The 14,729-nt window shown below is 45.9% G+C and overlaps 1 pseudogene; it reads right to left on the bottom strand.

Annotated features, from left to right (window-relative positions):
• LOC116979289 overlaps nt 1-14,477 on the bottom strand; it is a 117,312-nt pseudogene extending 102,835 nt beyond the window's left edge.
• Between the last annotated feature and the right edge of the window lie 252 nt (nt 14,478-14,729).

The following is a 14,729-nucleotide window of genomic DNA, read 5'->3' as shown; positions in this document are numbered from 1 at the left end:
GTGATGGTAATGGAGAGAATAAATGCTTAGGCTGGTGCTTGGGTTTCCATAGAGTGGTAATGGAGTAACCATTGTCCTGGAAGGTGTTGAAATTCTTAAGTGTATTCAGAACTGAATTTATCCAAGTAAGTGGAGAATATCCCATGCAACTTTGGATCTTTGCTGCAGAAAGTGGTAAGTGGAAAAGTTTTTGAGTATCGGGGAATGAGTCACTTGCAGCAGAACACTCATTATTTGGCCTGTATCTGTTTCAATGGAGCTTCTGATCAAAAGCAATCCTCAGGATTTTCATGATAAGGAATTCCACGCTATCATAGGGGGACTCATTCAATGCTGAGCTATTTTACGTCAAGAGCAAGTGACGCCAAGAGGATTAACAAACTCATCAGGAAGGCTGGCTCCATCCTGGGGGTGGAGTTGGATTCATGGGAGGTGGTCTTGGAGTGGAGGATGCTCCTCAAACTGCGGATCATCTTGGACAAATACAGCACATCTCCACCATGATACACTAGTCAACCTGAGGAGTACCTTCAGCAACAGACTGGTTCCAGCAAGATGCAATACACTGAATGCCACAGGAGATCCTTCTTCCCTACGGCTATCAAACTGTACAACTCCTCCCCTTTCCGTTGTGGAGTAGACTGACTCCCCTCGCTACCCCCTCCTCCCAAAAACCTTGCACAAAAATCCCACATTCCTTTCCACTCGTCACTTTAATTTCAGGAATTTTATGACTGTTGGTACATCAATTTACCTCCTGGGATAAATAAAGTTCTATCGTATCGTATTGTATCGTATGCGGGCTGTGTTTTTTAGAGTGCGCCTTCAATATCTGTGTTCAATAGTGAGAAGGTCAGTACCCGTGATGGACGACGAGTATCCACCGTTTTTTATAATCTCCTTCATTCCTGCTCATTCAAGTTGCCAAACCAGACCATGTTGCAACCAGCCAATATGTTCTTTACCAGACACCTATGTAAGTTCAAGGAAGTATTGAATAATGTATGGGGATTAATGTCATTGCTGATGCCCATAGATAACTCCAGCACAACACGTGGATTTGTACATCCCAGGATTTTGAGATGTACAAAATCTTTGCGCGCCATCTGCGCAATGCGCAAATGATGCCCAAGTGGGACAGGCCCTTAAGCCTCCATGCTGATAATACTGGAGACACAAGGTACTGCACACTGTAAAATATTGAGCTGATAAAAAACAGCTGGAGGATTTCAGTAGGTCAGACGACGTCTATGGAGGGAAATGGACAGCTGAAGTTTTAAGTTATGACCCTTTTTCAGACCTCCCCATCATCCTTGCCACCAATGTGTCAGCTGTGGACAATATGTTATTTAGAAATAAGAACATTAAAATAATTATAATAGATTCCATATGCGTACTGACATTTTATCTAACTTTTTACAGCTCTGCTATGGGCAAATGTTTCCTGCTTTCTGCACTGTCTATGTACCTTATAATTTTTGTATCTTTCAGATATTTCATTTGTCTTCTCTAAGAAAACACAGCATGTTTTTTCTTGCAACCAAAACATTCCATCCCAGGCAATATCCGGATGAATCATCTCTGTAAACTATCCAGTGCAAACATGTCCTTCCTTTAATTGGTGACCAAAATTGTACACAGTACTCTAACTGTGGCATGGCCAATGTTTTATAAAGATCAAGTCGGAGGGAGTTCCCCCCGCCATGGGCACCATGCAATCCCATGCTACCTGCTCCATGGTCGGATAGTCGGCGACTAAACTGTCTCCCCCACCTGGTTTGCCAGGTGAGGAGGGGGCTGTGGACCCCCAGCAGGACCAATAACAAGACCAGTCAAAGGGCGGATGAGCTCCTAGTGAGCCAACGGCCATCCTCACCAGTAGAAGTTGCGATCACTGTCGTACATAGCATTGTAAGGCACCGTGCCCGTTGATGTTTTCACCGATGATGATGATGTACCATAACTTCCTTGATCTTATGTTCTCTTTCACCAGTATTTAAGGCAAGTAACTCATAGGAAATCTTCACCACCTTATTCACCTGTGGTGCCACCTTCAGGGAATCTTGGACTCACTTTAGGACTCCCCTTCGTTGTGCACATCCATTATTTATTAATCCTCCCAAAGTACATCACCCTAACCTCTTAAGGATTAGGTTCCATCTACCATTGCTCTCCCCATCTTACTTTCAGATCAATATCATCCTGCAGTTATGAGAACATTATCCTCACTATCCACAAAACCAATTTCAAATCATCCACAAACTTACTAATCTTACCTAGTAATCATGCAGGAGGTATGATTTGCGCCAGGAACAATTCCAACATCAATCCCTGTTGTATACCACTGTTCACAACATTCAATCACAAAATCAAATTTCCACCATCACCACTGCCTCTTTTTACTTAACCAAACCAAATTTTCCAAATTAACTTGGATTGCATGGGCTCTAACAAGTCTTCCATGTGGGACCTTTCCAAAGGCCTTAATGGGGTCCATGCAGAGCATATAAACTACAGCGCCCTCATTTTATTGTCTCTTTAAAACATTTAATCAAATTGGCCATGCGCAAAAATCACAATGCTGGAGGAACTCAGTGGGTTAGGGAACATCTGTGGAAAGAAATGGATAGGACTCTTCTTCTCTTAACAAAAGCATGCTGACTATCTCTGATTCATTCCCCATGTTTACAAGTGTAGATTAATCCTATTCTGAATTATTTCCAGTAACCAGTATTATTTCCAGTAACATCTATTGATGTTAGAGTCAGACCCCTAGCCTGCTCTGCCATCCATTAAAAGGGCATATTGAGAAACTGCAGATGCTGGAATCTGGAGCAAAAATAAACCATTGGAAGAATGAATCGGAATTTGTGGGGCAAAAGAGATTTGTTGCTGTCTCTGGTCTAGTTCCTACATCTGTTCTGGGTGGGTGGGGATGGGGGGGTTGGAAAAGAGGAAAGATGGCCAGTTTATAGATACGCAGGAAGGATGGGAGAGTTAGCAAATAATGGCTGGAACCATATTGAGTCAGGTAGCGGAGGGGGAGGGATCAAAAAGTGAACAAAGAAAAAGAGAATCTGGAGGAATAGTGGGAGTGGGGAAGGAACATAGAGGTGTGGGTTAAGCAACATTGGCTGCATGCTACCCAAGTGGAATATGTAAGGTTACATACATTCAATATGGAGAGTAAACCTGTATGCAGTACTACAGATGTGTTCTCACTAACATCTTACAAAGTTCCTTTTCTTTAATACTTCATATCCTTTGCAATAATGGTCAGCATAGAAGGGCCTTCATCACAGTCCACGATCCCAGCAATCTTGGTGTCGTCTGATCTCACACTTTTTATCTTTACATCTCTGGCCTTTGTCCAACAATCTGACAATCAACCCCCCCTTACCTATATCCACCTTGCCTTTCCAGACTTTGACCTGCCCCCACCCCTCTTCCAGCTTTCCCCACCACCACAATTAGCCTGAAGAAAGGACCCGACCCAAAACGTCACCCATCCGTGTTCTCAAGAGATGCTGCTGGGCCCCCTGCGTTACACCTGTATTTTGGGTCTTTACTGGTAATCCAATATCTGCAGTTCCTTGGGTCTCCCCTTTAAATCTTCCTCTGTCACTCTACTTCTATGCCATCTCATTTAAGACTCGCATCACCCTGAAAGAAGATTGTGCCTTATCTATGCCCCTCATGATTTCATATGCTTCTACAAGGGTACCCCTCAGCTTCCTACGATCCATGGATAAAAGTTTCAGCCTATCCAGTCTTATTATAACTCAAGCGCTCCAGTCCCAGTAACATCCTTTATCCAGATAATCATACAGCTTCCTTTTGATGCACACAATGCTCCAAGTGCAGTCTCACCAATTTTGTCTACACCATCAACCATTCTACACTGGTCAGGGCTCTTCAAAAAACTTAATCAAATTCATAAGCCTCGTTTCCCCATGAACAACGCCTTGCTGACTATCCCTTATCAGCTTAAGTGAAAGACTATTGCAATTTCTTCCAAGGTTCCCAAGGTTACACTGTGCATTTTAGAATACCTTGCGAAACATCACAGAAAGGTACATGGCAAAATAATCTCTAAATTCCTACAAAAGATTTACAGAATTCTGGATGAAATGGAAGAACTGAGAAGTCAGGGTGATTTGATGAAAAACTAACATTAAAAGTGGTGATATTTTTTTTAAAAGTGGCTACACTTTTTTAAATTGAAGTGAAGGATGTTGAATGCCGTTTCATGCTGTATGACTATGTCAATTCGAAAGGAAACTCAAGCAGAGTTTTTAGCAGAGGACACACAGATCATTGCTGTGTCTTTAACTTGTGTAGAATTTATTTCCAAGTAAATAAAACTAAAGGATGAACAATCTTCAGGCATGATTTCACAGAGGGGAATTTGTGATTTTATATTTGCTTGGATAACAAGAGTTAAAATTCAGTATTTCAAGCCAGCTTCACTATTTTCTATGTGGAAACAAATCAACCAATGAAGTGTTTTCAGCCTTAGATGATTTTGAATTTCTAGCAGTGATTTATTTCAAAGTTTATTGCTTGACATGGAATCATGCACATCTGTAATTTGACCCTGCCATGAGCCAATGTTAGGACAACGATAATGTCACATCTCAAATTGTAGCCAGCTTTCAAATTAATTAATCTGTTGGCTTGTCTGAAATGCCTTTCAGTTTTATAATACAATCGTTATTGCTTCCTTAACCTTAACATTTTTAAGTTGGATGCTTTCATTTTTTTTGAGCTATAGCTGTGCTAACAGAAGCTCAAGAGCTGATTAAATTAATCCGACGTGAACCATCTATTGATGCCAGTAAGGGCTAGTTAAACAACACTGGTGGTAATGAAGAGTGGAGCAACAAATTATTCCTCTTAATTTAGATATGCAAGCAATAAGGTTTATAAATCTCCAAATAAGTGGGTCTGAACAAAAAGAGTCATGTTGTAGGTAATATTTCAACAAAATCTAAATGTGACATATTAGTGATCTAAAGGTGTGGACTAAAATCTAAACCATTGAGTTGGAAATTCTTTTGGTTGTCAACAGGAAGAATGAACATGGATAAATCAGCAATGTCAGTTTATTTTTGTATGCTTTACTTGAGTGCAGTTTAGTTTATTTGTCAAGTGCCAAATTTGCTGTTTAAATGTCACAACCGATGTCAAGGACCAAAATTCAATGTGAAAAGCATAATAAAAGGCTAGATAGATTATTTCCAATCAAATTCACACCATTTCATTTCTCTATTGGAAACAAATCAGCCCATGAATCATAAGGTTAGAATTAATTATACATGGCCATACACATGCTGGGGAAATGGTATAATCTAGATAAAACTGTTTGCGTATTTTTAGAATGTAGCATTCATCAGAAAGACAGGAATTACATATGCCTCCACATCCTCCTTGCAAGAAATGTTACCTATCAATGCTCATTTCAATCCTTGCTTAGATTCTCAGGCAACATAATATATGACATGACTAATTAACAGTTGTGGGTAGACAAAAATGCTGGAGAAACTCAGCGGGTGAGGCAGCATCTATGGAGTGAAGGAATAGGTGATGTTTCGGGTCGAGACCCTTCTTCAGACTGATGTGGAGGGGGGGGGGCGGGAAGATGAAAGGAATAGGCAGTGACAGTAGGCTGTGGGAGAGCTGGGAAGGGGAGGGGAAGGAGGGAGAAAGGAGAAAGCAAGGCGCAAAACAAAGATTTTCACTGCATGTCAGTGCATGTGACAATAATAAACCAATACCAATAAACAGGCATGTGTATTAAATTGTGGCTTTCCAAGAATGTACTCTTCACATGGAAAAATACAAAATTTGTCAATAAATATTTGCTGTTCCATTAAATGCATACCTATGTATAAATACAGAAAGCAATTCTGTCTTTCTTATATTTTCAATTCACTTAGCAAAAGAAAGTAACCAATCATCTGGATTTTTACTGAACAATTTTATGCTTGCAGGTTTCATTCAGTAGATGAACTATATTTTTTGTTTTTGCCTCTTTGTTCCAGATTTTTTTTATCTGTGCAGATTTTTATGATTAACAAAAATGATTCTCCATGGTTCCCTAAAGCGGCTGAACTAACCTGAATCCTGAAACATAAACTGTGCTGTTCAATCATCACAGCTGGGAAATAGTGGGTGCAAACAGGAAACCTGGAATAAAACATAAAAGATAGGTTGAAATACCTGCAGAGGGAAGGAGAACCACAAAACATGAATTAATTGCTGAGGTAGGCATTGTTAAATTTCATTTTGTTTTCCAGGAAAAATTCATTCAACCCAAGCCTACAAGCACTTATTAATTATTTAGGATTTCCGGTGGCGCTGGTGCCAGCAGCCTCCACCTGCAGCCCTCTTTTTGTTTTTTTGTTTTTTTTGTTTTTGTTAAAGTGTGTTTTTGATGTTTTTTTAAATGTCTTTATGTGGGGGAAGCGGGCACGGTAAGGGGGATACCGTCCTTCAGTCGCTTCCTGGAGAGGACGCGACTATTATTCGAGTCACGTCCTCGCCCCCCCCCCCCCCCTCCAGCGCCTACCTGGATTGGCGCGGCCTTTCCTGCCGGGATCGACCAGAGCTCCAGCAGCGGCGGGACAGCGCTGAAACATCGCGGGGCTGGCGATGCCTTACCGGGGATCGCCGTCTGGAGCCCGGAGTGCTGGACCTGCTGCACCGACATCCTGGAGCTGTGGTTCGCGGAGCTCCCAACGCGGGCGGCGCTGATCAACAACGCGGGGTCCTGCGACTCTGCCCGGCTCGGCCTGCGGACTCGGGAGCTGCGGACTCCGGCTGCGGGAGGCAGCTGATCTGGAGGTCCGGGCCGCTGAGGAGGATGTTCACCGTCGGGGATCGGCGTCGGCGTTCCACCAGCCCGGCGTGAGGGCCTGAACATCGGGCCACCCGGGGCGGCGACTGCGGGTGCTAGGAAGGCCTCGACCACGAGTGAACAACTGGGAAGAACGGAGGGGAGGCTGGCTGGACTATGGTGCCTTCCTCACCTTGGTGCCACTGTGTTATGTTGTGTCGTGGACTTTCAGTGTTTGTGCTTTTTTTTAAATTCTATTTTATTTTTAATTTATTTTTAATATGTTTTATTATTTATTATTATTTATTTATTTTTATGATACTGCCTGTAAGGGAAATTCATTTTGTTGTCTCTAACTGAGACAATGACAATAAATTTGAATACAATACAATACAATACAATTATACCTGTGTAAATCACTTTCTGTGTAATGCATACTGTATGCCAAGATCACCATGAGTTCCACGAAGAAAACTCCTGGCCTGTAATCAATGGAGTGGAAAGTCAGCTTGCCAGATTCCTTTCCATTTACTCACATCTGCAATCATTGAATAAGTGTTCCCTGGAAGCAGATGAGGTGAAAACAAATGCCACAATTTCCTGGGATAATGACATAATTGAAATCTCTGAACAAATAAAGAGCATAAATACATTTCAGATTTGCTGGTCATATGAAAAGTACATTCTAAATTATTTGAATTGACCTTGCACCTGGATATTAATATGTTTTTAGCAAAAAGTTTGTGCTTGCAGTGAACAGTAATTACTTCCAGCTTGTTCTCCCTCGTGGGAACTTGCAAGCTAACAATGTTGTAAGTTAATGTTAGGAAAACCAATCATAAATTGATTGCTTAGGGATATTGAACATAGTAGGCAAATACATTGATGTTATCCTCTTATTTTATCTTATTCCAAAAAGTATAAAAGTAAAATAGAGACAAGGGTGTGGTGGAGCTTGGAATATAACACTATCCATGCTTGGAGCTTGGAATATACTATCCATTCATTACTAATCTGTGCACAAATGTGTAAACATTTATTGTTGCTGACAAATCTGCCTCCTGTACAAAATGTACAGATGTGAATCACATCTCACCACCAGCCTACCAACACCACGCCACCCCTCCACCAACTTTTGCAGATGGAATACTGCATAGCAAAGTGTGGAATCATGCATTTTGGTAGTAGTATTAAAGATGTAGACTAGTTTACTAAATTGAATTGAATTGAATTGAATTGAATTGAATCCCTTTATTGTCATTCAGACCTTATGGTCTGAACGAAATTTCGTGCCTGCAGTCATACATACATCATACAATAATAAACAACAGTAAACATAAATTAACATCCACCACAGTGAGTCCACCAAGCACCTCCTCATTGTGGTGGAGGCAAAAAAATCTTAGGGTTACTGTCTCTTCCCTCCTCTACTCCCTCTGCGCTGAGGCGATTCCCCACCGGGCGATGGCACAACAGTCCCACGGCTCACCGAACCCCGCAACGGGCCGGCTCAAACACCGCGGGCCCGGGGTGGTCGAAGCTGCCGCCCTCCAGTCCAGCATACGCAGCCGCTGGCCCGCGGCTGAACCCAGGACTCAGGTCACCACCGCCAGAACGCCGTCCCAGCCACCGGAGCACCGTTCCAGCCCCGAGCCGGATCGCCCTCACGTGAGTGCCGTTCCTCTCTCGAGCTGGGCCACTCCGACGGGAGTGCCGTTCCTCCCTCGGGCTGGGCCACTCCGACGGGAGTGCCGTTCTCCCTCGGGCTGGGCCACTCCGCGGGAGTGCCGTTCTCCCTCGGGCTGGGCCACTCCGACGGGAGTGCCGTTCTCCCTCGGGCTGGGCCACTCCGACGGGAGTGCCGTTCCTCCCTCGGGCTGGGCCACTCCGACGGGAGTGCCGTTCTCCCTCGGGCTGGGCCACTCCGACGGGAGTGCCACAGCCCCTCGCGGGAGAGTCTCGGCCCCTCGCCAGGCCGTCCTCACGGGAGCGCAGTTCCAGCCCCGAGCTGGGCCGCCCTCACGGGAGTGAGCCCAGGGCAAGTCCTGACAGGCTGCCTCCGGAGTCCCGAGGTCGCCAGCTCCGCCATTAGGCCTCAGCGCAGACGGAGGCAGAGAGGGGGGATACGACGAAAAAGTCGTATTCCCCCAAGGGAGAGACAGCAAACCCGGTTTCAATCCCCCACCCCCCCCCCCCCCCCACATAAACACAACCTAAAAACCAAAAACGCAACTACACAAAACGAAAAAAAACAACACAAAAAAGTAAAGACAAACGGACTGCAGGCGAGCCGCAGCCGTTCCCAGCGCCGCCACTGTCTATGAGAGTGGATTCAGAAATTTATGGGAGTGGATTCAGAAATCAGAGGTGCAAATAGACTTGGGAGTACTGGTATAGGATTCCACAAAAAATTATGTTGCAAGTCGAATCGGTAGTAAGGATGGCAAATGCAATTATCTATCTATCTATCTATCTATCTATCTATCTATCTATCTATCTATCTATCTATCTATCTATCTATCTATCTATCTATCTATCTATCTATCTATCTATCTATCTATCTATCTATCTATCTATCCTATCTTCTATCTATATATCTATAAAACTCTGGGGCTATCCGTCCGGCTGCCGTCCGTGATTCGTGCCCGATACTCGCAGATGTCCAATCGGAGTGGCCGATGCTCGCAGATGTCCAATCGGAATGGATCCATTTGCATGTACGGCTGCCGGCTGCACTTCTTCCTTTGATTCATTGCCACGCCCGATCCAGACGCTCAATCTCCGACATCTTTTCCATTTCGGTAGAGATTTCGCTTTTCTTTCTAAGTATCCGCTCCTCATTACATTTCGTCGTGTTTAAGTACACGTTTTTAATCACATCCTTCTCCCCCCCCCCCCCCCCCCCCCCCCACCATTTCACAAATAAACTGGCTTCTCACCCATACAAGCAGCCATTTCAGCTTCCAACACACTTCGAAACAAAGTTGCAAGACAGGAACACTCTGAACTTTTCACTGCTGCAGCAGGCAGGGGAGGTGCAATTGGATTTTTTTTTAATCCACTGCTGAGGGAGGCAGGGGAGTGCTGGAATCATACATTTGGGGACGGCTTCAGTTCCATTGGAGGAGACGGGTGCATGGTGGAATATTGGGTTGGGGGATTACACCATTGGGGGAGCAGACCCAACGGGTCTGCACTTGGTCTAGTTAATATATAAAACTCTCGCCCCATCCGTCCGGCTGGCGTCCGGATCCCTTTCTGCCTTTCGATTCGTTCCCGCCGTGCGATGTCACAATGCCCGATGCTCGCAGATGTCCAATCGCAATGCCCGACGCTCGCAGACGTCCAATCGGAATGGATCCATGTACGGCTTCCGGCCGCATTTCTTCCTTTGATTCCCTGCAACTCCGAAACCAGACGCAGAATCGCCGACATCTTTTCCATTTCGGTAGAGATTTCACTTTTCTTTCTAAGTATCCGCTCCTCATTACATTTCGTCGTGTTTAAATACACGTTTTTAATCAAATCCTTCCCCCCCCCCCCAATATTTCAAAAATAAACTGGCTTCTCACCCATAGAATCAGCACCAGCCCCAGCCCCTGCTGAACGTTCCATCGTGTGATGTCACAATGCCCAATGTTCACATATGTCCAATCGGAATGGATTCATTTACATATGCCTATGCAGGAGCCCCAGCCAATGGTGAACGTTCCATCGTGTGATGTCACAATGCCCAATGCTCAAAGACATCGTTGCCATAGAGAGGGAGTACAGAGAAGGTTCACCAGACTGATTCCTGGGATGTCAGGATTTTCATATGAAGAAAGACTGGATAGACTCGCCTTGTACTCGCTAGATTTTAGAAGATTAAGGGGGTATCTTATAGAAACTTATAAAATTCTTAAGGGGTTGGACGGGCTAGATGCAGAAAGATTGTCCCGGATGTTGGGGAAGACCAGAACAAGGGGTCAAAGTTTAAGGATAAGGGGGAAAGCAGAATCGCCGACATCTTTTCCATTTCGGTAGAGATTTCACTTTTCTTTCTAAGTATCCGCTCCTCATTACATTTCGTCGTGTTTAAGTGCATGTTTTTAATCAAATCCTTCTCCCCCCCCCCCCCCCCCCAATATTTCAAAAATAAACTGGCTTCTCACTCATAGAATCAGCACCAGCCCCAGCCCCTGGCGAACGTTCCATCGTGTGATGTCACAATGCCCGATCCTCACAGATGTCCAATCGGAATGGATTCATTTACATATGCCTTTGCAGGAGCCCCAGCCCCTGGTGAACGTTCCATTGTGTGATGTCACAATGCCCAATGTTCAAATACATTGTTGCCATAGAGGGAGTACAGAGAAGGTTCACCAGACTGATTCCTGGGATGTCAGGACTTTCATATGACGAAAGACTGGATAGATTCGGCTTGTACATGCTAGAATTTAGAAGATTGAGGGGGTATCTTATAGAAACGTACAAAATTCTTAAGGGGTTGGACAGGCTAGATGCAGGAAGATTGTTCCAGATGTTGGGGAAGTCCAGAACAAGGGGTCACAGTTTAAGGATAAGGGGTAAATCTTTTAGGACTGAGATGAGAAAAACATTTTTCACACAGAGAGTGGTGAATCTCTGGAATTCACTGGCACAGAAGGCAGTTGAGGCCTGTTCATTGGCTGTATTTAAGAGGGAGTTAGATGTGGCCCTTGTGGCTAAAGGAATCAGGGGGTATGGAGAGAAGGCAGGTACAGGATACTGAGTTGGATGATCAGCCACGATCATATTGAATGGTGGTGCAGGCTCGAAGGGCCGAATGGCCTGCTCCTGCACTTAATTTCAATGGTTCTATGTTTCCCTCTCTTCACCCCTCTCCCTCTCCCACCCATCCCTCTCTCCCCCACCCCCCTTCCCTCTCTACGCCACCCCCTTCCCTCTCTCCACCCGCCCCCTTCCTCCTACCCCTCTGTCCCTCTTCCATCACCCCCCCTACCCCTCTCCACCTCCCTCCCCACTCTTCCACCTCTCCCCCTTCCCCCTCCACTCTCCCTCCCCACTCTTTCCCCTCTCTCCCCCACTCCTCTCCCCCTCCCTCCCTCCACCCCTACCTCCCCATCCTCCCCCTCCCCCACATCTCTCTCCCCATCCGCCTCTCTCACCCCCTACCCCGCTCTCCTTTCCCTCCCAAATCTGTCCCGTTTCCTCCACCTCCTCTCCCCTCCCTCCCCTCTTCACATCCCCCCTCCCCCCACCTGTGTGTTTGGGGGGTGGTTAATGTGAGTTTGATGCCGCAGCCCCCCCTCCCCCCCCCCCCCCCCCCCCCCCCCCCCCGCAAAACGCCGTTGGGGAAACAGACCCAACGGGTCTGCACTTGGTCTAGTAGCATTTATTTCTAGAAGACTAGAATATAAATACAGGCTGAGGATTTATAAGGCACCGATCATACCACATTTGGAGTATTGTGAGCAGTTTTGGGCCCCATACCTGAGGAAGGATATGCTGGCGCTGGAGAGAGTCCAGAGGAGGTTTACGAGAATAATCCCAGGAATAATTGGGTTAACAAATGATGAGCGTTTCACGGCGCTGGGCCTGCACTCGCTGGAGTATAGAAGGATGAGGGGAACCTCATTGAAACTTATTGGAGAGTGGAAGGCCTGGATAGTGAATGTGGAGAGGACGTTTCCACAAATGGGAGAGTCTAGAACCAGAGGCAATAGCCTCAGAATAAAAGGACATAAATTTCAGAAAGCAGATTCAACTTTTCAACTTTAAGCTAAATTGTAGGCAAGAAATCAGGTAGTAACTCAACGATAATTATTTTCAATGAGCTTTCCTCTCACCTTCTCTCTCCCTATGCACAGCAAGGATTTGTTTCCCCTTGTTGTCATCTTTCGCCAGTCGGCCTCCACGCTCAATGGATCATCCTGCATTCTTTCTGCTACCTGCAAGGTGATGTCACACCAGACTCATCTTCTCCTCCTCTCCCAAAGGGACCATTTCCATTGTGTGCCACTCACTCCCCTTCTCATGACATCTGCCCCTGCAACCAGAGGAAATGCAAGACCTGTCCTTTAATCCCTTCCCAATCTTGATCAGTTGGGAAGGAGAGCCAAGGAATGGCAAATGGAATTTACAGTAACTCTGACAAGTGTGAGTGTTACTGTTTGGAATGTCAAAGCAAGTGAGCACTTACATAGTAAATGATAGCACCTGCGGGATAATGCAGAACAGAGAGATCGGGGGGTGTAGGTGTATGGTTCCCTAAAGTGGTGAGTGAGGTGGGCAGACATGTCTGAAGAACCTGTATACTGGATATCGAACTTTTGAATAACGATCTGTTGAAAACTCCAGTAGTCATTTCTCAGACCACTAAATTGGTGACCCCGACCCGTCTAGCCGTCGTTAGACAAGAAGAATTAAGGAGGAAGAGGGTGTTCCCACAGAATCGCCCAGCACGAGGCAGGGCTCACCGGCCTGCAAACTGCCAGCCTTTGACCTGATCAACCTCAGGTGTGGTTCGCCCATGTTGAGGCACAGTTTCACCTACATCGCATCGACGACACCGACACCATGTATTTCCATGTGGTGGGCGCATTGCCACAGGACTGTGCCTTGAGGCTGTTGCCTTACATCAGAGACCCTCCATCCAGCGGCAAGTACGAAGGGTTGAATTGATTGATTGATTGATTAATTATACCTTTAATAATCCTTTACAGGAAATTACAGTGCCACGACAGCTTCAAGACAGACATAACACCACACATTTCCTCAAATAGCTTCCATACTTAACAAGTTAAAATACAAGTTAAAATACAATTAATGAAAAAAAGTCCAGTTATTTATGGGCATTATATAACCTTATAGCAGCTGGTATACAAGACTTCCTATGTCTCTCAGTTTTGCACATTGGTGCAATCAGTCTCTGACTGAAGATGCTGCTCTTGATCACCTTCAGGGCATGGAGTGGGTGAGTGGGTTGGTCATTATTGAACCCAGTTTGTTCAGAGTTCTGGCCTCTGCCACCTGCTGGACCGTTCGTTGCTCAGCCCCGACCACTGAGCCGGCCTTCCTGATCAGCTTATCCAGTCTGTTTTTGTCCGCTATGCGGGCGCCATCTCCCCAACAGGCCACAGCAAAAAACAGAGCACTGGCCACCACTGAATGGTAGACACTGCACAGCAGGGGTTGGCAGATGTTAAATGACCTCAGCCTCCTTAAAAAATACAGTCGGCTTTGTCCCTTCCTGTACACCGCCTCCATATGACACTTCCAGTCCAGCTCACTGTCAAGCTGCACACCAAGGTACCTGTGGTTAGCGACCACCTCCACCTCAGTGCCCTTAATGGTGATTGGTGTTGCTTGAGTCCTCCTCCTGAAGGCCCTCTTATTCCAAGCTTACGGTCTTACCCGTAGAGACAGGGCGGCAAGGCTGCTACATATGGACTGTATCGGCGACCGAAGGCCATCAACGATCATGGAAAAGATGTTTGCCCTGATGGACGGGCACCGCCCTTGCCTGCTTTTCGAATAGGCGTTCTTAGAGCAGATACCCGACGAAGTACAGCTGATGCTCGCAGGAGCCGATTCCAGCGACCCGCAGCGGCTCGCGGAGAGAGCTGATGAGCTGTGGGCGCACAGACGGCGGCATGTTTATGCTTTTGCCCCCCCCTGGTCACACAACGGTTGCAGCCGAACCGACATCGGGAGGAAGAAGAGACCCGGCCCAGCCCCGAAGATGAATCGCCGTGGCAAGTGGTCTATAGTCAACGCAGATGGTGCTCCTACCACCAACGATATGGACCCGAAGCTTGAAGATGTTGGAGCCCCTGTTCGTTTCCAAGAAAAGCCCCGGACGATCGTCCATAGAGGCGAACGCGATTGGTCCCAACGTATGCCTCTT

Source organism: Amblyraja radiata, chromosome 12 (assembly GCF_010909765.2).
Source record: "Amblyraja radiata isolate CabotCenter1 chromosome 12, sAmbRad1.1.pri, whole genome shotgun sequence".
In the NCBI taxonomy this organism is placed as follows: domain Eukaryota; kingdom Metazoa; phylum Chordata; class Chondrichthyes; order Rajiformes; family Rajidae; genus Amblyraja; species Amblyraja radiata.
The sequence above is the reverse complement of the archived record's forward strand: the minus strand, read 5'-3'. Positions and strand labels throughout refer to the sequence as shown.